General features: G+C 44.6%; 1 long non-coding RNA gene across 2 annotated transcripts in view; it reads right to left on the bottom strand.

Moving 5' to 3' along the window:
- Positions 1 to 1,310: 1,310 nt before the first annotated feature.
- LOC140843276 (uncharacterized) overlaps positions 1,311 to 24,079 on the bottom strand; it is a 50,871-nt gene continuing 28,102 nt past the window's right edge. Inside the window, exons 2-3 of one of the 2 annotated variants that reach the window (XR_012120890.1) lie at positions 2,362 to 2,602; positions 1,311 to 1,482 (exon numbers count right to left, since the gene is read on the bottom strand). This is a non-coding gene — a long non-coding RNA (uncharacterized lncRNA). Of the gene's footprint in view, positions 1,483 to 2,338; positions 2,603 to 24,079 lie in introns of both variants that reach the window. The other variant, XR_012120891.1, reaches the window with a different exon arrangement.

The following is a 24,079-nucleotide window of genomic DNA, read 5'->3' on the forward strand; positions in this document are numbered from 1 at the left end:
TTCATAACTCAGTGATTTACTAAAAGTCATTGAATTGTAAATTCTAAATGGCTGAATTCTATGAAATGTAAATTATACCTCAATAAAGTTGTCTAAAGTAAATAATAATTATGGTTTATTTTGCCTGTGTCATAGTCCAGGTATAATGTTAGTTTGATTCAATGTACAGATATTTGTTTGAACAGTCATGTGATTTTTCTGTCTAGAACCTCCTCAAGAGCTCTGAAAATTATTTAAAAAAAACATTCTCTGTTTCCTGTAAGCTCAAAATATACTTGAAGAAATAAGATACATCCTTGGAAATTTCAATAGTACAATATAGCATTAAGATTGTTCAGAGTATAAATCTACTTCTGAGAAATTTGTGGTGTAAACTGACTTCAAAATCTTCTCTGTAATCAATTAGAATAAACTAAGGAAGCAGCATGGGGTAATTGCTAAAACTAGGGAACAGTGTCTCCCATATATTCACACTCAACTCATGTTCTGAAATATGGAACAGGATGGGAAGGCATCTGAATAGCTACCTTCTAGCTTTCCTTCCCAAGAAAAAAATTGGAAGTATGGTTAATAAAGGAAATCCTGAAGTGCCTCAGTAATGTCTTCTAATTTAGAAGTATAAGAGCTGGGGCTTGGGATGGACAGGCTGCTAGAATGGAACCTCTCTAAGTCAAGTTCTTTCTTTCTCCAGATCAGGGCATTCAGATGGACAGTGATAGGACAGTAAGGTCATGACCTCACCACTCAGAGAGCCCACCTAACGTGAAGCTCATTTCAGGTGGAAATACTGGTCCACTGATAAATTCACTCACATCCTAGAGTGGCAGTGTCCAGAACAAGAAGGACGTATCTCCAACAGAGGAAGAATTCCTACAACTAGTAGGGCAGAATATGCAATTTATAACCACCCACTTTACCTGAAATAAAGGCCAAGCCAACTGGCCACCAGATATATTGCACAAATTAAATCTCACCTTAAGTGACTTGCAGGGTAGAAATCTTGACAATTCCAGACAAATAACACAGAAATTAGCCCAGCCTAATCTTTTATTGAATTGCAAGAACTCTATCTTTTGCACATTTATTTAACAAGATACATACTCTTATGAAGGTTTTACATCAAGTCCCCCCCATACACCATTGAAGTCACTGTTCATCAGCGTAGTAAGATGCCACAGAGTCATTACTTGTCTTCTCTGTGCTACACTGTCTTCCCCGTGACCCTCCCACACTATGTGTATTAATCATAATACCCCTCAGTCCTCTTCTCCCTCCCTCTCCACCCACCCTCCCCCCTTTGGTAACTGGTAATCTTTTCTTGGAGTCTCTGAGTCTGCTGCTGTTTTGTTCCTTCAGTTTTGCTTCATTGTTATACTCCACAAATGAGGGAAATCATTTCAACAAATATTTTTGCTGGTGCCTTCTCTGTTCTAGGCATTGTTCAAACAGGCAAGATGCAGTAGTGGAGAGGATAGAAAAGACCTACAATGTAGTGGGAGGAGAACAAATTAAAGAAATTAATGTTTTAAAAATAAGATAATTCTAAATAATGGTAAGCACTATAAACAATACAATACTGCACTGTAATAGTTACTCTTGGAGTAAGGAAAGATTTCTTCTCGAAATAGGATATGGAGGGAAGCTCCACTCTGTCACTTACTCTGCAACACCAGACAAGATATTTAACCTCTCTTATATCCAATTTTCTTTTCTTTAAGTAGCCAGTGTCTTTTTATTGTATACTGGGCTAAGCATTGCCACTCATACTCTCCTTTACTGCCCATCAATACTCACACTGCAAGAATGAGGAAACTGAAGCACAAAAATCATTAAGTAGTTTGCCCAAGATTTGCTATACCACCTCCCTAAAGAAGGATGGAACAAACCTTTAAGGGTTCCAGTAAGAGTTAATGAGTGTACACATGCAAATTACCTAGGAGAATAACTTCCCTATCTTAGGCACTCAACCAGATGCATGCAACATAAAATATTGAAGGGTTGGGAGATACAGTATGAAATTGCAGTGAGGTCTGGTGTCCGGAGCCATAGGCCATAGAAACAATGGTCTCGCCCTTTTCGCCTAGGTCTCTACTTTCTCAAGCCTGCCCTGTTTACGAAAGATCAATTGACCCAGCTTGCGATTAGACCACTGGGATAGAGATTAAGCAGTTGCCGTGATAACATCTCCTCCTTAGTAAAACATTCTGTCTTTTCTCAGTAATCCCCCACCCATGATCTTTTCGAGAGAACATTCTTCAGTTAGGTATCCTAGCAACCTAGATAACCCTTGCCACTTCAGCTGGGGCTGTTTCCCTCTCCTAGCTCTTATATAATCTACCTTGTAAGAATAAACCTTGAGACCTTGATCAGACTTTCAACTTGGTCTCCTTCTTTGTGTCTGGTTTGTCTCTCATCCAGGTTAACTTCCCCTCAAGCCCTTGTTGAACTCTCCGCCAGCCGGGGCAAGTGGCGCCCAACGTGGGGCTCGAGGTACGAAGCCTGATCTGGACGTCGCTCATATGGATGGCCGTCCTTATTTCTTTGGATCGCCACCCCGCCGGTGAGTGAAGATCCGCACGAAGATCACCACAGGTGTACCCGCCTGTGACACAGATCGGTAAAGGTAAGGAAAGCGACGCAATCATGGGGCAAACACTAAATAAGCATGACTTATTTGTTAAGGGACTTAAGGCTTCTCTCAAGACACGAGGAATACGGGTTAAGAAAAAAGATTTAGTTAAATTCTTTATCTTGCTAGAGGATGTCTGCCCATGGTTCCCCCAGGAAGGAACTATAGATGAAAAACGGTGGCGCCGAGTTGGCGACTGCCTGAATGATTATTATTGTTCCTTTGGCCCTGAGAAGGTCCCAGTACAGGCATTTTCTTATTGGAATCTCATAAACGATGTGTTTCAGGTCTGCCACTGTCACCCAGATGTTTCAAAGATTGTTGATGATAGCGAAAATTATCTGATGGGGAAGTTTAAAACCAGTCAGACTTCTCTCCACAAAAAGGAGGTCCCCAAGGACCTTCGTCCCTCCTCCCCAGCTTCTAATTGTCCCTCTGTCTCCATTCCCATGTCCGAGGTTAATAATGATCCGCCATCTAGCGGGCGCCCCCCAAAATCTATTTACCCAGTCCTGTCCGGTCTCAAGTCCAACAGCCCTGATGATGATCCCCTCTCCCCTGAAGAGGAGGCCGAACTAAAAGACGCCGCCGCTAAGCACCATAATCTTGATTGGCCCCCTCAAGCACCTTTAGGTGCATGTCCACCACCCTATAACATACCACCCCCTTTCTGTACTCAACCTGATCTAGAAGAAATAACTAGACAAGCCACTGTTAAACTCTCTTGGGAGGTGCAGTCCTTTAAGGTACTCCTTTAGATCAAAAGGGAGAGATCCCAATTGCTTAGGCAATTACGTGACCTTGACTTAGAAATAAGCTCCCCCCCATCCCTCCTGTTCAGAAAATAAAAATAAGTTCCCCCTCTGCTCCCCCCTTTCAGAAAGTTAAAACCAAAAATAAAACCCTTCATGTCGTCCAGGTGACCCAATCCCAAACTAGACCGACTGAAGGAGAGTCAAATGAGGCTGAACCACGAGAATCAGAAGGGGGAGATACGGACGCAGAAGAGCCTATAGCCCAGCTTGAGTCAGAAAACACTGAGGGAGAGGACGAGAATGCAACTTCAACCATTAGGACTTAGCGGTACCGCCGCCTAAAATTTAAAAATATAAAAGACTTAAAGAATGCTGTCTCCTCATATGGCCCTGTTGCCCCCTTTACTATTTCATTGTTAGAGTCTCTAAGCGAAAACTGGCTTACAGTTAATGATTGGGGCATGTTAACTAAAGCCACCTTAACAAGGGGTGACTTTCTCTTATGGAAAGCTTATTACACTGAAAGATGCCAGGATACTGCCCGCCGCAATATGGCTGACGGCGGTCCTTCCAAATCCTGGACATTAGACAAACTTCTGGGCGATCGCCCCTATGACACAAATGAAAAACAGGCTAAGTTTTCTCCAGGCTTACTTACACAAATCCAACATGCAACCCTTAAGGCCTGGAAGAGCCTCCCTTCTAAAGGGTCAGCCGTCACCTCTCTTGCCAAGGTTAGACAGGGGCTGCAGTAATCTTACAGTGAATTCATAGGCCACCTTACAGAGGCCGCCGAATGCCTCATGGGAAGGGAGGAAACAGATAATGAATTCATTACACATCTTGCTTTGGAAAATGCTAACTCAGCTTGTCAAGCAGCTATGCGTCCCCATCGCTGCGGCAGAAATGTCTCTGATTTTATAAAACTTTGTGCCGATGTCGACCCGACCTCTCGCAATATTGGAATAGCCATAGGGGCAGTTCTTAAAGATTTTACTCAGGGAGCCAAGCCCAAGACTTGCTTTAATTGCAAGCAACCAGGTCATTTTTCAAGAGAGTGAGCAGCCCCTAGGACCGAACGATCGCTCCCATCATCCCTGTGCCCGCGGTGCAAACGGGGTAAGCATTGGGCCTCTGAATGTCGCTCCAAGGCTGACATGCAGAGTAACCCTCTGCCTCCGAAGCAGGGCAACTTGATACGGGGCCCACCCCAGGGCCCCAAAACCTACCTGGAACAGAACCTTGGGGTCGTCAGGTTCGTCCCCCAGTCAGCCCAAAATCCAGCGTCACTATCCTCTCCCGAGCAACTGCCAGTAGCGCAAGACTGGACCTCTGTTCCACCTCCTAGTCAATATTGACCCCAGAAATGGGAACTCAAATTCTTTCTATGGGGATTTTTGGCCCTTTTCTGCAGGGCACCTTTGGTCTTATTCTGGGTCGTGCCAGCTCTACTATTCAAGGCCTCACTATTTCTCCAGGAGTCATTGACAATGATTATACTGGAGAAATTAAACTTATGGCTACAGCCTTTCAGGGACCAATTACCATTTCCCCTGGCCAACGTATTGCTCAATTAATATTACTCCCCCTCGATGATAAAAATCCTTGCTATAAGCAAAAGAGAGGCCCCCATGGGTTTGGATCATCAGATGTTTATTGGGCACAAGAGATCACTCAAAAAAGACTCCTTCTTAAGTTAAAATTAAAAGGAAAAACCTTTGAAGGCCTTATAGATACTGGCGCGGATGCCACAATCATTTCCAGTAAGGATTGGCCTTCATCTTGGCCTCTCACTGCTTCCATGACTCACCTTAGAGGTATTGGACAAACCTCCAACCCCCTACAAAGCTCCGAAGTTATTCAATGGGAAGATGAAGAAGGCAATCACGGTACTGTCCAGCCCTACGTGGTTGCAGGCCTACCTATCAACCTCTGAGGCAGAGATATTCTCTCTCAAGTGAAGCTCATTATGTGCAGCCCTAAAGAACTAGTCACTCACCAGATGCTCAATCAAGGCTTTCGCCCTGGGCAAAGGTTGGGCAAACACTCTCAGGGCGCAAAAGAGTCGGTCCTGGTCACCATAAAAACTGGAATTGGCTATGAAAATTTACCCTAATGGCCATTGACATACCTGTACCCCATGCAGATAAAATATCCTGGAAAACAACAGAGCCTGTATGGGTTGATCAATAGCCCTTAACTTCTGAAAAACTGGCTGCAGCCACAATGTTAGTACAGGAACAACTTGCTGCAGGCCATATCAAGCCCACCACCTCCCCCTGGAATACTCCTATTTTTGACATAAAGAGAAAATTAGGAAAATGGAGGTTACTTCAAGATCTTAGAGAAATCAATAAAGCTATGATACCTATGAGAGCCCTTCAACCGGGCCTCCCCACTCCTGTGGCGATTCCTGTGGGATATTGTAAAATCATTATTGACCTAAAAGATCGCTTTTTCACAATCCCCCTACATCCTAAAGACAGCAAGCATTTTGCATTTAGTTTGCCGGTGATTAATTTTAAAGGTCCTATGCCAAGATTCCAATGGAAAGTTCTGCCCCAAGGAATGGCAAACAGCCGTATGCTGTGCCAAAAATTTGTAGCTCAAATTATAGACCCATTTAGACAAAGATGGCCTTCTACATATTTAATTCATTACATGGACTACATCTTCATGGCTGGTCCTAACCCCACTGAACTCCTTGCTTATTCCCAAGAGCTTTCTAGGGCCCTTACCAGAGCTAGTTTTCAGATAGCCCTGATAAAATTCAATTAAAACCCCCTTACTTGTTTTTAGGCTTTGAACTCTTTCATAAAAAGATTCTTTCACAAAAGGTTCAACTTGGAACCGATTGCTTAAAAACTTTAAATGATTTTCAAAAACTTCTAGGAGATATCAATTGGCTCAGGCCTTATCTCAAGCTAACTACTGGAGAGCTCAAACTCTTGTTTGATATCCTTAAAGGGGACCCAGATCCTACTTCCAGTCGCTCATTAACAGCCCCCGCCCTAGAAGCCCTAAAAGCACTGGAAACCGCAATTCTAAACCAAAGGGTCACCTTTATCTCTTATGAGAAGCCTCTTCTCCAGTCATTTGTGCTACTGATTTTACACCCACCAGAGTGTTCTGGCAAGAGGGGCCCCTTTTTTGAGTCCATTTACCTGCCTCGCCACCCAAAGTCCTTATCCCCTATACCTCCTCGGTGGCTGAGCTGATAAAAATCGGACACGACCACAGCAGGAAAATATTCTGTAAAAACCCCAACAAAATTGTCCTACTCTATTCCCCTACCCAAATCCAGTGGTTGATAGAGAATGATGATGAATGGGCAACATCCTGCACCTCTTTCCAGGGAGCCCTTGACAATCATTACCCTGCTAACAAGCTTCTCCATTTTCTAAGGACCCAACCATTTGTTTTCCCTACATTGACCTCCTCCCAACCCCTTCCTCATGCCCCCCTAGTTTTCACCGATGGCTCCTCCAACGGAGTGGAAGCCTTCACCGTATATAATCAAACCACTTCCCTACAATCCCCATTCCACTCCGCTCAATTGGTTAAACTCTTCGCTGTTTTACAAGTTTTTCAACAACTCCCAAATACTCCATTTAACCTATATACTGATAGTGCTTATATTGCTCAATCCATTCCCCTTTTAGAGACCGTGCCCTATATAAAACCCACTACGAACGCCACCCCTCTGTTTTTTTCCATCCAGCAATGCATACATTCCAGGCAACATCCCTTTTATATAAGCCATATTCGTGCCCATTCTGGTCTTCCTGGACCTCTAGCCACAGGCAATGCTGTGACTGATAAAGCCACCCAACTTGCCCTTCTCGCTGAGCTCGATCCTGTGGCTCAAGCCAAAGAAGCTCACTCTTTACACCACCTTAACGCTCAAACCTTGCGTCTTCTTTTTAAAATTACTAGAGAACAAGCCCGTCAGATTGTTAAACAATGTGCAAATTGTGTCACTCTCCTGCCTGTTCCTCACTTGGGTGTGAACCCTAGGGGCCTAGTTCCCAATGAGATCTGGCAAATGGATGTAACACACGTCCCCTCATTCGGAAATCTTAAATATCTTCATGTTACTGTAGATACTTTTAGTGGATTTATTTTTGCCAGCCTCCATGTTGAAGAAGCTTCAGAAAATGTTATTGCTCATGTACTCAATTGTCTTAGTGTCATGGGAAAACCCAAGATTATCAGACTGATAATGGTCCTGGATATACTGGAAAAAAATTCCAAGGATTTTGTCTCCAATTACAAATTAAACATGTTACAGGCATACCGTACAATCCCCAGGGTCAAGGGATTGTTGAACGAGCCCATCTAACTATTAAACATACCTTCCACAAATTAAAAATGGGGGATTTATATCCCATGAAAGGCTCTCCAAGAAATATTCTTCATCATGCCTTGTTTGTTCTTAATTTTCTAACTTTGGACACCTCATGGAAAATCTGCAGCTGATCTCCTTTGGCACCCACAAACTGATAAAAATTATGCCACTGTCATGTGGAGAGACCCCCTCACTTCCCATTGGAATGGCCCCAACCCCATACTCATATGGGGCTGGGGATCTGCCTGTGTTTTCGACACCAAAGAAGGAGCTGCTCGCTGGCTGCCAGAGCGTTTGATTAAGCCAATAGATTTACCAGAAGATTTTTAAAAATCTTATCCAACTGTCCAGGGTGGTGACACCCCCTGAGACACCCTTTTTCTTATTCTCTCCATAGATTCTGACTGCTGGTTTAGTCCTTGCCTTTATCTTAAGCATAGGACTCGCCGCCTCCACCCCTCCCCAGTGGACCCTTGTACAGCAGACTATTCTTGTTACCACTTACTGGATCCTTGTTGGCGTCTTCACACTTCTTAACTGCACCTTATAAAAAGATGAAGCCCATCAACTCTCACATTTTCACCTTCTTCGCGGTAAGTATACTATTCCCTCTCTATTGTCAGGGGGGGGGGTTTCAATCACCCCCTAACAAAGAACAAATCTATATGCAGCTATTTGGACAACCATGTGATTGTAAAGGAGGAATACAGGATTTGGAACCCAATATAGAAGGACATAAACAAGTAACATCTCAAGGGACAAAATACTTAGCTGGACCCCAATTGACCACCCGAGGACCCATAGATTGTCAGGATAAGACAGCATATCTCACAGCAGATATCCCTGCAGGAGGATATTCCTCTAGCAGAGGATGGAAACAACTCTCTTGGAAATGCGTTAAAAAGCCTTCCGTAACACCAACTGCTGACAAGAAATCAATACCCTGTAATTGCAATGCCACTGGCACCTTTACAGTCCAAGATCAAATGCATAGTAGTTGCTATGACTCTGTCCAGAGCTGTCATCATAAAAACCAGACTTATCTCACAGCCATTCTAAAGACAACCCGCTGAGATGCTGTACAGAACCATTCCCATAACCCACCACTTTCAGCTAGTTGTGCAGGGATGCCAGGAAAACCTGTTTGTTGGAAGGTCTTGTCACCTATTCATGTGTCCGATTGAGGAGGTCCATCGGATAGGGCTCATGAACAACTCGTGCAACAGCGTATAGAGCAACTCATAGAGTATATGTATCCTTCCTTAAAATATCACCCCCTGGCTCTCCCAAAACCCAGAGGAATCGATCTTAATTCACCCATGAGCAACCTGCTTGAAGAAACTCACAAACTCCTTAATCTTACCAACCCTGACCTTGCGTCGGATTGTTGGCTTTGTCTGCCTTGGGGAACACCCATGCCTCTAGCTATTCTCACACCCAATATCACACAAAATCTCCAAAATAATAACCATTGCTCACTTTCCTCTCCTTTTAAAGTGCAACCAGTATCACTAGATAGCATAACCTGCTTGTACCAGAGATTTCAAAATAATTCCTATGATATTGACCTAGGGAACATTTCTTTCGGCCACTGCTCAGAAATTCTTGTCACTAAAGTTACAAACAGTATCCTATGCCCCCCCAAAGACCAAATCTTTGTTTGTGGGACTAACATGGCATACACCTCTCTACCCACCAACTGTACAGGACAGTGCACCACTGCTAGCCCTTTACCTGATATATCCTTAGTTGACGGAAAAGAACCGGTCCCTTTGCCAACCTTTGATTACTACCCCATAAGGCATAAAAGAGCAGTTACTGTCCTTCCTCTGTTAATCGCTCTTGGAGTCACAGGTGGTCTGGCGACCGGTACCGCAGAAAGGGGTTGCCATACACAAATATAATCAACTATCCCATCAATTAATTAATGATATTGAGGCTGTTTCAGGAACCTTACAAGATCTTCAAGACCAAATAGATTCCCTTGCAGAAGTAGTCTTACAGAACAGGTGTGGCCTAGACCTTCTCACCGCGGAACAAGGCGGCATCTGCTTAGCCTTAGAAGAGAAATGCTGCTTCTACGCAAACAAGTCCGGAGTAGTTCGTGACAAAATAAAAAGACTCCAAGAAGATCTCATGAAAAGAAAGAAAAAACTGTTTGAAAATCCCCTATGGACTGGGATGAGTGGGTTTCTTCCTTATCTTCTCCCTATACTAGGACCCTTCCTTAGTCTCATGCTTGTGCTCTCCCTTGGCTCTTGGGCCTTCCGAAGAATTACCACCTTCATTAGAAAACAGATCAATACTGCCCTCGGCAGACAGATACAAGTCCACTATCACCGGCTTGACCTGACGGACCAAGGCTATGATGTGCCAGATGACTCCTCTCCTTTAGAAGCTGCATAGGATTCAGACCTATGCATATCGGCTCACAATAAAGTGAGTGTGATATGGGCACCAATGTGGGTGCAAAGCTAAGCATCGCAAGGGAAGGTCCATGAACCGCCTCTTAATCCCCTGAGAGAAAAACCTGGCTTGCATGGAGGTTGGTATCCAAAATAAATATGCCCTTCCTCCCCTCCACAAAAGATACTAAGGGCCAACATTGACCCCCATCAATGGGGAGTCTCGGAGGAGCCAGGTCACTACTCCCCCAATTGGTTAATGCCCACCGCTAAATAGCGGGCCTCCCCCTCTTTTGTATAAAAAAAGGGGGGAAATGTCAGGAGCCATAGGCCATAGAAACAATGGTCTCACCCTTTTCGCCTAGGTCTCTACTTTCTCAAGCCTGCCCTGTTTATGAAAGATCAATTGACCCAGCTTGCAATTAGACCACTGGGATAGAGATTAAGCAGTTGCCGTGATAACATCTCCTCCTTAGTAAAACATTCTGTCTTTTCTCAGTAATCCCCCCCCCACCATGATCTTTTCGAGAGAACATTCTTCAGTTAGGTATCCTAGCAACCTAGATAACACTTGCCACTTCAGCTGGGGCTGTTTCCCCCTCCTAGCTCCTATATAATCTACCTTGTAAGAATAAACCTTGAGACCTTGATCAGACTTTCAACTTGGTCTCCTTCTTTGTGTCTGGTTTGTCTCTCATCCAGGTTAACTTCCCTTCAGGCCCTTGTTGAACTCCCCACCGGCCGGGGCAGTCTAGTCACAACATTAAACTTAATATTTTTTTGAGGCATATTTTGCAGTTTACATAGCATATTTCATGTATCATCAAAAATATATATGGTCTCTCATGTTTCTTACCGTTAATAGGAAACCAGTGCATTACAATGGTATACAGAGAGATTAGATGGCATATTACAACATGGAAAGAGTATATACCAAGCAGTATTCCCTGCTGTGTTTTTTTAATCCATCAATGAACTCTTGATCCCACTTTTCAGGATATTACTCTATGACAACAAAAGGCATGGCAGTAAACACAATTTCACTTAACAGAGAAAAACTCCCCACCTTGTACAATAATGCTAAGCTTTATTTCCAAGATACTCTATCACTCTTCAGCCAAAATCATCCCTCTATTATACTTGTCATTTTGAAATCAATCACTTTCACATCTGTCAGGGCAGAAAATAAAAATCAGCCATTCCTTCTGGCCCTGTCTCACATGATTACTGCAATGGGAAGTTTTCTGACTTTGATTCAGGAATGGTAACTTCGATTATTCACCGTAATTTAATCTATGAACACTGGAAGACAACAAAATATTTTAGCAGGACACCAGGTGGCAGTGCTTCAGCAAAGAACTGCTTTTGTTTTTGATACTTGGAATATGCTATAGCCTGATTCTCAAGGAAGGAAAATAGATTCAAAGAAAGGATTCACAAAGTGGTAATATTTGAGTAAAGATGTAAAGGAGGTTCAGATATTTGGGAGTACAGCATTACAGGCAGAGAGTGCAAAGGCAAGGGGCAAAACTCTTGTTATGGAGGCACAAGGAACAATAGCTCATATTTCTCTGTAGCCCCTTATTTTTTTCAGCACAAAAGTATAGGAGACTTGCTAAAGCATTTAGCACTGTTAACTAGTTAGTGCATGATTTCCTCATCTATTGATCCTGGAGCACAGTGAACATAGGCGGGCACCTTGTTTCCAGTTTCCTTTGGGTTCCAGCTGAAACCAGCAATATCATCATTACTGAGACATCCAGCCACCCTGGTCTGGGGCAAATTGCTTCTCCATATTCCAAATCTTGCTCCGCAGGAGCCCTCTATGATGCTACACTCTGACTGGAAATAGAAGAGATGCTTTCACAGTTAGGAAAATTATGTCTCATTTCCCATATATAAAAAATGGGACAACAAAACCAATCTCATAGGGTTTGGATGTTTGAATTAGACAATGAATCTGAAGTGCATACTGCAGCATCTGACATATAATAAGCTCAATAAATATTAACTTCCTTGGCCATCCTGAACAAAGCAATTTACAGATTCAATGCAATCCATATCAAAATACCAATGGCATTTTTCAATGAGCTAGAACAAATAGTCCTAAAATACCTATGGAGCCACAAAAGACCCTGAATAGCCAAAACAACTCTGAGAAAGAAGAACAAAACTGGGGATATTACACTCCCTGACTTCAAGTTATACTACAAAGCTACAGTTATCAAAACAGTATGATATTGGCATAAGAACAGACCCATGGGTAAAATGGATCAGAATAGAGAACCCAGAAATAAACCCACACATATATGGTCAATTAATATATGATAAGGAGTCCTGAATATACAATGGGGAAAAAACAGCCTCTTCAATTACTGGTATTGGGAAAACTGGAGTTACATGCAAGAGAATGAAACTAGATTACCATCTAATTCCATACACAAAAGTAAACTTGAAATGAATCCAAGACCTGAATCTAAATCATGAAACCATAAAACTCTTAGAAGAAAACATAGGCAAAAATTTCTTGACTATAAGCACAAGCAGTTTTTTTCTGGTTACATCTCCTCAGGCAAGGGAAACAAAATAAAAAATGAACAAGTGGGACTACATCAAATTTAAAAGCTTCTGTACAGCAAAGGACACCATCAGCAGAACAAAAAGGTAACCTACAGTATCAGAGAATATATTAATAAATCATTTATCCAATAAGGGGTTAACATCCAAAATTTATAAAGAACTCATATGCCTCAACACTAAATAAAACAAAAAACAAAACCCAATAACCTGATTAAAAAATGGGCAGATAACCTGAACAGACATTTATCCAAAGAAGAAATGCAAAATAGCCAATAGACCCTCAAAAAGATCTTTCACATTGCTAATCATCAGGGAAATGCAAATCAAAATCACAGTGAGGTATCACCTCACACCAGTCAGAATGGCCACTATCCAAAAGGCAAGAAATAACAAGTGTTGGTGAGGATGTGGAGAAAAAGGAACCCTCCTACACTGGAAATGTAAATTGGTACAGCCACTGGGGAAAGCAATATGGAGGTTCCTAAAAACAACTAAATATAGAAATACCATATGACCCAGTAATTCCACTTCCAGTTTTGCCAGCACCAGCTGTTGAAGAGGCTGTCATTTCCCCATTATATGTCCATGGATCCTTTATCATATATTAATTGGCCATATATGTGTGGGTTTATATCTGGGCTCTCTATTCTGTTCCATTGATCTATGGGTCTGTTCTTGTGCCAGTTAGTTGTGTGTTTTCTTTAACCACTTTAACAGTGCTTTCTCTTGGTGACTTGTATTGCTTCTGATAAAGAGTCAGGTATTAATGATGTTTCCCAGAGCACAATGTATCAAGTTTTGTTGGGTATTGGCAAGATTTTTTTCCACTTAAATAGACACTCTGGATTTACCTTCAGTGCTCGTAATGCTTTTGCCAAAACCACAGTGCAGACTTGCAGAATTCCTTATGCAACTTTATGGCTTACCACATAGCATTGCTCCTGAATGAGGAGCTTATTTTATAAAAAGTCAAGTAAGTGGAGGTGCTTGCACTGAGCAAAGAGATTTTAGAAAAGGCAAAGGAAGAGATATTATTAAAAAGAAGCTGCAACTGTATTTGCAGGAATAAGGACTATAATAGCTTTGAAATTTTCTTTTTCATTTTGTTATGAATGTTTCTATGTATATGGACCATTTCTTACTCCCCTTTCCTATTTGCCTATGTGTAGTAGTAAAAGATGTACTATAAGTGAATCATATATCTTATCATATCTCAGTACTTAAGGCACAAGATCTCAGTAGGAGAGTTTGACTCCCTAAGAAAAGCAAAGAATATTGCCCAAAGCTAGATAAACAAACTTTAATCCTCTTTGCAGGAAAGAGTTAGCTTGTTTTTGAATGAGGATTAATTGCAGCATATAGCAGAAAGCACGATTTTCTATTTTCTTTATTTCAAAAGTGAGTACTGTTAAAAAGGTACATATGGATGCCAAGTTGACAAGGAGTGTGTTGTGGCAGCTTTGTACTGTCTCAACCTAACTATCTGGAAATATATTTCCTAGAATTTGCCTCCCTGTGTTGTTCAGGGTTAGGATTGGCTACAAAAGAAATTTGTGCAAGACTTGGGAAGTAGTTGCAATGCAGCACCCACATTTTTTGTGTGTTCTACAGGTTGGTGCAGGGCCCCAGGCACTGTAGCAAATCACATATGCTGCTGTGATCTGCTAGCTCATTTTATTGCTGCCCCCAACTCCTCCACCTCCCACCAGATTTCTTCCTTCAGCTTCTCTTTGTCTTGGGTCAAGTCTGCATGTAACATGATAGCAAATGACTCCCCTTCTCCTGAAGATCACCTACTACCATGAGATCTTGAATTTTTTTAACTTCTTTCTATTTTAAGTTTATGCTTAAATTCCAAATGTTTGAGAGCTTCTAGGGACATTTTTTTGGCAATTGATTTTCTAAATTAACAACATTTTGGTCATAGAATAAATTCTGTATAATTTCAGTTCTTTTAAATGTATTAAGACATTTTTAATGGCCAAACAGATTTTTTGTGTGTGTGTGAGTATTTCATTTACATAGCAGGGCTTGGCTGGAGCCTCTGCCACAGGTTTGGGCACAGGCTGCAGGTGTCTGGAGAGCACTGTGCCCCTGCTGCGCAGAAGTAGGTGGCTGAGTCTCCAAGCTGGGAGGCTGTGATGTGCAAAGAGAAGCTTTTGGTGCTTTTACTGAAGGAAATTGTGAATCTTCCATCTTCCTTTTTATTCATAACTGAAAGTATCACTATCAATAATGCACGGCCTTCACCAAGGTATTGCCGGTACCATGCGAAGTAGTCATACGTACTGTCTTCATAAGTACAGTTCAGAACTGAGATCCTTCCTTCTGGGACTATTAAAGATGAAAAGCTCTGTTTTACCTGCTCACTTTTTTCCTTCTGTTGGCCACTCACCCCTGCTTTAAAAAGATAACAAAAAGTCATTAGGTCCCCAGATGTGTATTTCCTTACAGTTTCTGCTTGCATGAGTTTGCTGTATCCCAATTTCTCATTCCCCTGATTAATGACATATCCCAGGGTTTCTCCTCCACAACTCACAGCTTAGTTGAAGCCACAGAATTAAAACCAATGCTCCCAGGACTTGTCCATTTATCCTAACACCAATGCTCAGCACAATTCAGGTGCTCTTCTGGTCTGCCTCACCGGCTAACACTCTGACTTCAATTTCACACCTGTTTAATTCTCTCCATAAGCCCCACCCTTTTACCAGTGCTTTCATTTAAAGCTGCTTCTGTCAAAGGAAGCACTTCCCCATGTTGCTCTGACTTAGAATTGCTGGAAATGCTTTCACAGCAAATCAGAAATAACCACTTTAACATGAATAAGGATCACTTTAGAGCATCCTCTCTTCTTCTCACACTCCAGAAGGGTGAAAGTTATACACTAAGAAAGCTTGATATGTCCATCAAGATTACATTTATGATCGCAAAGAGAAGGAATCCCAGGAAGCCACACAATTAGCATGTATAGAGGCATTTCTTTTTTTACAAATAATAACTAAAATCTATTGAGAACTGTAGCTCCAGGGCAGAAGCACATTCCTAGCCTGGGGCAAAAAAACCTATGAAGCTGAAATCAGTCAAGGGAAAAAAAACTTTTATTTGGAGGTCTGGCTGCATTTCTCTCTCTCTCTCCACCACTCTTGCTTGCCTATTGATATGGAGATGGACTAAGGCCAGGCGAGAAATTATGGAAATACTGCAATTTTACCCACAGCCCACCCCTCCAGAAATCTTGTCTCACAATCTACTCCCTACCCATCTTCCTTAATGGCCCCTGTGCAAGAAAGTTGGAGCACTGTGACCAGCAGAAATACAGGTAGCAATAAAATCATAATAATCCTCATGCCTGAGGAGCTAACCAGATTCAAATTGCAATTTTACCCAGAAGGACACACAAAAGGCATAATATGCCATTATAAGTTAGGGTCTGTAAATCCTGGGAGAGGAAATCCCAGGTCAAAAATACCTCTAAAAACCAAAATCAGTCAAATGGAGAAATAAAGTTTAGAACCTGTTTATTGCTTATAAAACGGCAGTCTGGCCCATCTCTCTTTCCTGCTCCAGCAGCCACAAAACTGGCCCTCCCCCTCACCTCTCAGGTACAGATAAGCCCTCCTTGCCCAGGTAATTACCCATTGATATGGAGATGAACTTCTCTCTGCCCCTGAGGAATGATGCAAATGCACTAAAGCCATACTTCTTTCCAACCTCTGAATGCCTATTGACATGCAGATGTACTGAAGCCAGGCGAGATGTTCTGGAAAAGTTCAATTTTACCTACAGGGTCATAGATTGAAATATAGAGATATATATAGTCCCTTTGCCCTCAGGGAACTTGAATTTTAATACAAGGAACTTTAATTTTAAGGTGTGTCCATATTTAACATGACCCTAAGAAATAATAAAAGATAGTTAAATAAACTTCAATTTCTTGATACTTCTTCTAAAATATGAATCTGTTAAGTTAAATATTTCTAAGAATATACCTGGGAAAAAGAAATTGTGAAGTACAAGAATTATTTGTTCTGGAGGAGCTTTGATTTCCAAGTGGATAATGAAGGGCCCCGACCAGTAAGATGGCAAACTTCCAGCTTCTCTTCGGGGTCCTCGGTTCCCGCCTGCGCCACCTGAAGCCCAATCACCTCTCGCTCCCCTCCCAATCCCAGCACCTAGCCAACAGCCACCAGCCCCGTAGAAGTGACACCTCAATCAATTCATGCCCCTTCCTATATAACCCAGCACCTTTCCCTAATAAAGCAGAACTCTCCGGTGAATTGCTGCTATGTGTCGCTCCTTTCCTTTCATTGGTGCCGAAACCCGGGAGATGGGACACCCCAACTGGGCCCCATCTTCCCCCCGACACCAGCAGCAGCTTGCCCTCGTCCTCTTTTTCCGGCCCTGGCTCATCACACTCACCACTCCTCTCTGGCCTTTAGGTAAGTTTTCCCCCCGAAGTGGGCCACTCTTCCCCAAGCTATTGCAGTGCCATTGACTGTGATCATCCGGCAAGGCCCTGAAGCTCGGGGATGATGAGGGAACTCTCCCTGCCTCAGGCCTTCACGGCTGCGGCGGACCCTCAGGCCCCTCCTCCAACAGTCATAAACGCATTCACCGTCCCTTCCATCAGTGCTGAAACTTTTGAAGCAAAATTTCCCTGGGGTGGGCCACTCTTCTCCGAGCTATCGCAGTGCCATAGACTGTGATCGTCCAGCAAGGCCCTGACGCTCGGGGATGAGGGGAGAACTCTCCCTGCCTCAGGCCTTCACGGCTGCGGTGGACCCTCAGGCCCCTCCTCTGACAGCCATAAATCCCCGCCTCAGGCCTTCACGGCTGCGGCAGACTCTCAGGCACCCCCCTCCAACAGCCATAAACGAGGTGACTCCTTTGTGGATGAGAACGCTCCCTTTTCCCCCCCTCCTCCTTCTGCTCCATCCGCTGAAAACTCCTAGCGCTAGGTACCCCGTGACTCCAGCACTCTGCCTTCTTAGGGAAGTCTGGGTGATGACCCATACTTCCTAAGAAATTCCGACTCGTATACGAGTTTCTGCAGACCACCAAGGATCATCGGGGATGCCCTTTGTCTCCTTGCGGTCTGCTTCCAGTCCGAGGATCTCCGTTCATCTTCCCCTGTTTGTCTCCTTCTCTGTCCTTTAGCCATGGGAGCCTCCTCATCCCTCCCTGAAAGTTCACCTCTTGAATGCCTGCTTAAGCATATAGCTACCCTCTCCCTGACGCCTGATATAAAACCAAAACTTCTCCGTAAATATTGCTCCCAAGATTGGCCGACATACCCCCTAGACAATAACAACCAATGGCCCGCAGGGGGAACTCTTGATCCTAACATCACTCGCGATCTTTTTACCTACTGCCAGCACCTGAAAAAATAGAAGGAGATTCCCTATATCGAAGCTTTCCGCCTCCTCCTCTCCCCGCCCCCTCCCAAGTTCTCCTAGCCTGCAAGCCGCCGCCCCCGCAGAAGCCTCCCGTTCACTCCCTTCCCCTTCTTCTCCTACAACAGCCCTTCTCCCTTCCTCCCCCACCATCTCCTCCCCCATCTCACCTCCTCTGCCTTTGTCCCCCACAGATTAAGCCTGAGCCTTTCAGCCCCCCCTTTAATTAGGTCCCAGGGGCCTCCTCCGTCTTTGCCTTCATCACCTATTTCTCCACTGTTAGGGACCGCCTTTGTCTTCTCACATGTTTGTAGGGAGAATGGGAAAGTGCCTTCCCCCATGTCTGAACGCAGCATGGGAAAGCACAAGCTAAACAAAAACCGGTGCAGTCCTTAGAAGTTATCTGTCCACAAAAACATATCTTGCCAAGACTTCTCACTCTGAAAATAAGGAGACCTTGAAGATGTGTAGAAACACCGCCCCTGCTTCTAGCTATGCCCTTCCCCCACTTGCCGATGTGGCAAGAATAAAGAAAAAAGAACATTCTGTTTACACATTCCATAAGTAATTAACTGGAGCCCTGCTGTAGCTCAGTTAGTAGAGCATGGGACTCTTAACCTCAGAGTCATGAGTTCAAGCCCAACTAAAGCAGCAGAAGCAAGCAGCTGGGCTGCAGGCTGGCAACATGTGGGTCTGATTCTACCTTACTTTATTTTCTTTGCCCCCCTTCTGCACTTCAGGACCTGCTTAAATAGGCGCAGCTAGACCACATCACTCCCCCACAGACTGAGCCAGAACCCTTCAGTCCCCCTCAGACTTGGTCCCGAGAGCCTGCCAAAATTATCGCCCCCCTCCTGGAGGTAGCAGGATCCAAAGGCATTTGAGAGATTTAGCCCAACTAGAGAATTGCCTAAGTTCCTTTTCCACTGATCCCATGACATACATCAGGGAGTTTCAATGGACCCTCCAGTCTTACAGCCTCACGCATCATGACATTTTCATGCTCCTAGCCAATACTCTCCTCCCTGAAGAGCGTAGACGAGTTTGAGACTTCACCCAAATGCAGGCTGGCTACCGAAACCCACAGGACTGACCCCACCTATCCCCCTGGCCCCACGGCTGTCCCCGAACAAGACCCACACTGACATTATAACACCGCCATGAGTCTCCACTCTCGAGATATTTTTGCCTCCTGCTTAATAGCAGGTCTGAAAAAGGCAGCTTGTAAAGTAGTCAGTTTTAAAAAGCTCCAAGACATAATTCAAAAGAGAGATGAAACCCCCTCCGAGTTCTTAGATAGACTCACTCAAGCCCTATTACAGTATACCAGCCTAGACCCAGAAACACCTGAAAGAAAACATGTCCTTATGACATACTTCCTAGCTCAAAGCTACCCCGACATTAAAGCTAAACTCAAAAAGTTAGAACAGGGACCCACTACCCCACAGACTGAGATCCTAACAGTGGCCTTTAAAGTCTACCATAACTGGGAGGACGAGAAAGAACGCCTTAAACAAAAAGCTGATCAGGCCAATTTCCAAATGTTGGCCCAGCTGATAAAACCACAACCTGGGCGTCCCTCTACAAACAAGCCCCACCCCCCCAGGAGCTTGTTTCAAGTGTGGAAAAGAGGGACATTAGTCAAGGGCGTGCCCCTCCCCTAGATCTCCTACCACCCCATGCCCTAGATGCCACAAAAAGGGCCACTGGGATTGCCCAACCACCCGAAGGGGAGGCTGGACGAACAACCCCCATCCTAAGCCCGCCGTAGTGGGGCTGGCAGAAGAAGATTGATGGGGCCCGGGAGCTTCTCACCCGACCATTTCCATCACCAAACAGGAGCCCAGGGTTACTTTAACAGTAGACGGTCACCCCATCTCCTTCCTCCTAGATACAGGAGCCACCTTCTCAGTCTTGCGAGAATACCGGGGCCCTACCACACCAGCCATTACTCCTATAGTCGGGGTAAGAGGTAAACAGATTTTCCCATTAAACCCCCCCCCCTTTTATGCACAATCCAAGACAATCCCATACCTTTCTCCCACTCCTTCCTGGTTATGCCCCAGTGTCCCATCCCTTTACTAAGATGGGACATCCTTTCCCTCCTCCACGTTTCCATAACTATATCCACTCCCACAGCCCCCAGTACTCCCTTTCTGATTGCCCTCATAGCCAACGACCCCCCTCTACCCAATAAAAGCTCCGGTTCTGCCCTCATACACCCTGCAAATCCCCAAGTTTAGGACATTGCAAGCCCCTCTGTGGCCCTATGTCCCCCTGCCTCTACCAAATTACGTGATCCCTCTCAGAATATCTGTCAGGCCCAATACCCCCTAACCACTTCAGCCCTCATAGGCCTCCAACCCATCATTCAAGATCTCTTAAACAAAAATTACCTCAGACCCACTCACTCCCCATTTAATACCCCCATATTAGCTGTTAAAAAAACCAACAGATCTTTCCGCCTCATCAACATAGCCGTTGTCCCTATCCATCCCTTAGTTCCAAATCCATACAGCCTTTTATTGCAGATCCCTGCCTCGGCTTCCCACTTCTCAGTCCTAGATCTCAAAGACCCATTTTTCTATCCCTCTAGATCCCTGCTCCCAAGATTTTTTCATCTTCACCTGGACGGACCCATACACAAGACATTCTGAACAACTCACTTAGACAGTTTTGCCACAAAGCTTCCGAGATAGTCCCCATATTTTTAGACAGGTCCTAGCTCAGGACCTCAAACAGTTTCATCATGATCACTCCAAGTCCACCTTATTATAATACATGGACAATCTTCTACTCTGCAGTCTCTCGTGAGAAGAGTCTCAACTTGACACTGCCTCCCTACTTAACCTTCTAGCTTCCAGAAGTTACCGAGTATCCCCCGTCAAAGCTCAAATCTCTTCCCCTCCTGTCACTTACCTCAGATTCCTTCTATCTCAACAAAGAAAGTCCATTACCTTAGACAGAAAATGGCTCCTCTCTGACCTGCCCATTCCCAAAACCAAGACAGAAATCCTTTCCTTTCTAGGCCCTTTCTAAGCCTAGCTAGATATTTTAGAACATAGATCCCTAACTTCTCCCTGCACCCTGTTGGCAAGACCCCTATACAACCTCAGCAAGAGCCCCCCTAAAAAACCATTATCCTCCTCACCCCGACACTCCTTCATTAAGCTCCGTCAAGCCCTTGTGGAAGCCCCAGATCTCCATCTTCCTGATTTGTCGAAGCCCTTCTCATTATACATTCATGAGAGGTCCAGTCAAGCTCTAGGAGTCCTAAGCCAATATTATGGCCCATCCTTTGCCCCAGTAGCTTATCTCTCCAAGCAATTAGACCCCACAGTTCGGGGACGGGCCCCCTGCCTACGAGCATTAGCTGCTGGGCAGCTCTTGCAGAAGGAAGCTCATAAACTGACATTCAGGGCGCCCCTTACCATTCTGTCCCCACATCACCTAAAAGATCTCTTAACCTACAAAAGTTTACAGACTCTCCCTCCCTCCAGACTCCTGACCTTACTGTCCTCTTTCCTCCAAAATCCCGTTCACCCCCTTTGCCATCCATACCCGAATCATGACTTTTTCCTCCTTTACTGCTCTCTCGCTTTTTTTCCTCATTGCTATTGTCATCCCCACCACTCCAGTCTCCTTGGGATGGCGATTCAAAGTCAGAGAGACTTACACACAGCATCTAACAAAAGTTACTGCCCTCATTGCCACACCAGACTGCCCTCTGAAAAGCTGCTCTGAGCCTTTATACCTCCACCTTCCTCCTCCACCGGTGTTCACTAGCAGCTACCCTTATTCTCCCTACCTCTGCTTCCTCTATGACCATAAACAAGCCTATTGCAGGTGATGGCCAGACACCTACAAGAGATGTCCCTACTAGTCTTGAGCCATTCACTACATGGGTAACTTCCAGTACCCACAGTATTACTCCTCCAACTGTTTCATGAAATATCCCAACGGCTCATTCTCCTTATCAATCCCAGATCCCTGGGACTCTCGATGGGCTGCCAGAGTCACAGCCTCAGTTTACTACAGGGGGTCCTCGACCCCCCACGGTACCCTTCATATCTCTCAAAAGTATCTTCCCTCATTCCCAGATCTCTCAAGTTGCATCAGATATCAGACATTCCAAAAAAGTCATTATCCAAACTCTTCACGGCGCCTCTTCATCTTCTTATCCCCACCCCTCTTCCCATTTCTCCTACTCTTCATTACAGCTCATTCAGGACACCACCATCTTTCTCAACCACACCCTTAACACAGCCAATTGTTTCTTGTGTGCATCACTACAGCGCCCACTGCTGGCCGCCATGCCCCTTAATATTTCCAACTACTCCTTCCATGCAGAAAGACAACCCCTCTGCCCCCTGGCAGACATACCCCTCTGGGAACCAGAATGCGCAGATAATCTCACCATCCACCATTGTGTTTGCCCAACTCCACCCCCCTCCAGTGCACTTCACTGCCTCACTATCTACACCCCTACCTCCGGCTCTAAGACTTTTACGCAACCGGGACACTTCTTTTAGTGTAATGGCAGTCTTTTCAACTCACTGCCTCTCAACTCCGATACACCCTGCATTCTCGTCACCCTAATCCCACAGTTAACACTTTACAGCATGGCAGAATTCCTTGAGCTCCAACCTCCCTTGCCCTCACGCACAAAAAAGAGCTGCTTTCCTTCCCATCATGGTCAGTAGCTCTTTGATCACCTCAGCCATTGTGGCAGGGTTTTCGGGAGAAGCCTTGGGTCACTCTCTATAGGCAGTTAGAGATCTCAATGCCAAACTTGAGAGAGCCCTGACATCCACTGCCGATTCTCTAGCCTCTCTCCAAAGACAGGTCACTTCGCTAGCTAAAGTCACCCTTCAAAACCGGCGAGCCCTAGATCTGCTTACAGCCAAGAAGGGCGGCACCTGCGTCTTCCTCTGAGAAGAGTGCTGCTATTACATCAACGAATCTGGCATTGTAGAAACTGACATCACCAAACTCACCAACCTTGCCTCCAGCCTCCACTCTGCTTCTAATTCCAACCCATTCTCTTCAATACTAACAAACCCCCTCCTCACCTAGCTCTGGCCCATCGCAGGCCCCATAATAATCATTCTTCTCGCCTGTCTCTTCTTACCCTGTATAATAAAGTTCATCAAATCCCAAGTCAGAAAAATCTCTAATCAAGCTTTCAACCAGCTTTTACTCAGGAACTACCAGCTTCTGGCCACAGAAGATCCCTCAACCTCAGGTGACCTCCTCACCACACGCTGAGATGGACCCCTCTCTCCACTAGAAACTGTTCCTGGAAACAATGGCCGCAGACGCCTGGCTCCTGACTCCCATATCCTCTTAGCACCATTAGAATCAACAGGTCCTCAACCTATAGTTACAGGGAACCTTCATTGATTTCCAAACCTGAAGAAGTCCACATCTACTCATCCTTACTGCGGGGAGTCCTATCAACCCTTTCCTCCCAATCCTCAAGCCCTCACTCCCTTCTCCGCCCCTGTTCAGCAAGAAGCAGCCAGAGAGAAAGCAATGTCCACAACCCCATAGAGGAGAAAGGGGGGAATGAAGGGTCCCCACCAGTAAGATGGCAAACTTCCGGCTTCTCTTCGGGTTCCTCGGTTCCCGCCGGCGCCACCTGAAGCCCAATCACCTCTCGCCCCCCTCCCAATCCCAGCACCTAGCCAACAGCCACCAGCCCCGTAGAAGTGACACCTCAATCAATTCATGCCCCTTCCTATATAACCCAGCACCTTTCCCTAATAAAGCAGAACTCTCCGGTGAATTGCTGCTATGTGTCGCTCCTTTCCTTTCATTGTCTTTTAAAACTGACAGCAGCAGTCTCCCCTGCTGCCCCACCTTTTTAAGGTATCTCGTTTACTGTGCTCGGTATATAGATAATAAATGTGTAATGATAGACAGTTCTAATAGAATTAAATGCAAAAAAGTGCTTTTACCTCTAGTTA

This window comes from Manis javanica, chromosome 8 (genome assembly GCF_040802235.1).
Source record: "Manis javanica isolate MJ-LG chromosome 8, MJ_LKY, whole genome shotgun sequence".
Lineage (NCBI taxonomy): Eukaryota > Metazoa > Chordata > Mammalia > Pholidota > Manidae > Manis > Manis javanica.